The sequence below is a fragment of the Micropterus dolomieu genome, linkage group LG20 (assembly GCF_021292245.1).
Source record: "Micropterus dolomieu isolate WLL.071019.BEF.003 ecotype Adirondacks linkage group LG20, ASM2129224v1, whole genome shotgun sequence".
NCBI lineage: Eukaryota > Metazoa > Chordata > Actinopteri > Centrarchiformes > Centrarchidae > Micropterus > Micropterus dolomieu.
In genome coordinates this window covers 15,765,321-15,766,420 of record NC_060169.1, presented here as the reverse complement: position 1 = coordinate 15,766,420, position 1,100 = coordinate 15,765,321, and the positions used below count along the sequence as shown (strand labels likewise).

Sequence of the window (1,100 nt, the reverse complement as noted above, 5' to 3'; positions counted from 1 at the left end):
ATAATGCACCCTGAAAGCGCATTAATAGTTCCGCCTCGGGGCTGTTTAAAAAGGAGTTTGTTGGCGACCAGTCAGCGGCAGGTCACATGTTGCAGCGTCATTGTGTAGTAAAGTTACTGTAGTTGCAAAGAGACTCCTCATTTCAGCTCCAGAGGTCTCTCATCCCATGGTGCTGCTGCTGCTGCGGCGTTTCAGCATGCGACAAGTTCGGTTTCAGACGATGTCCAAAGGAGCCGTGCAGTCATGGGAGTGCATTACCTCATCCATGCAATTTCCACCATCAATAATTTAATCTATTTGCTCCAAAGCTGAAGAGATATCCTGAAGCTGCTCGGGAGAGTACAGAGGAAAATATCGCTTAAGTAAATTACTCAGGGAGTTGTCCAAAACATCCCAGATGACACTACTGTCCTGTTGAATGGTCTGTTTTACGACTGGGCAGTAAAAGGTATGTGTCTGTTTGTTTGTTTGTTTTTTTTTTTTTTTATAAATTTGTTAAAGCACTTTGGCTTTGTTGGATTCTGCTTGACCAGAAACGACAGAGGTGTTTGTGTGTATATGTTTGTTTGTTTGTGTGTGTGTGTGTGGTGTTGGGAGGGTGGAGGTAGGACGGAAGAGGGGTGGGGAGTGGTGGGGGGGTCTAAAAGTAGCTCGATCAAGTCCGGTTATCCTGCGAACAGATAGCGCCGCAGCCCGAGAGGGGATATGTGTAACCTTATCCTCCCGTTCATTAATAAAAAACGGAGTTATTATGTTGATTGGGTTTCCAGTGAAGAGCACGGGCTCGGCAGATGCAATCTCGAGAAAGAAAAAAAAGAGACTGTTGTTTCATTATTAGAGCCGCCTGAGCAATGGGACTTATTAGCAGTACTATTTATCGTAAGTAACAGTGGAAACATCCAGCGTGTCTCTCCGTGTGTGAAATCAGCCACGTTTGAACACTGGATGGCAACTTTATGCTCATAAATAGCTCAATAAACTCTTGGTCAGGGTGTGTAGTCTATACTATATACCTGCATTGTGACCAATCAAACAAAAACACTTCTGACAGTTCGTATTGCTATTTTAGTGGGGGGGGGGGGGGGGGGGGGGGGGGGGCA

At 45.5% G+C, this 1,100-nt stretch overlaps 1 protein-coding gene across 1 annotated transcript in view; it reads left to right on the top strand.

Moving 5' to 3' along the window:
* Positions 1-296: 296 nt before the first annotated feature.
* Positions 297-1,100, top strand: part of bdnf (brain-derived neurotrophic factor) — a 6,341-nt gene continuing 5,537 nt past the window's right edge. Inside the window, exon 1 of the mRNA XM_046033030.1 lies at positions 297-448. The gene's annotated coding sequence lies outside the window, so the exon portion shown is untranslated. The remainder of the gene's footprint in view (positions 449-1,100) is intronic.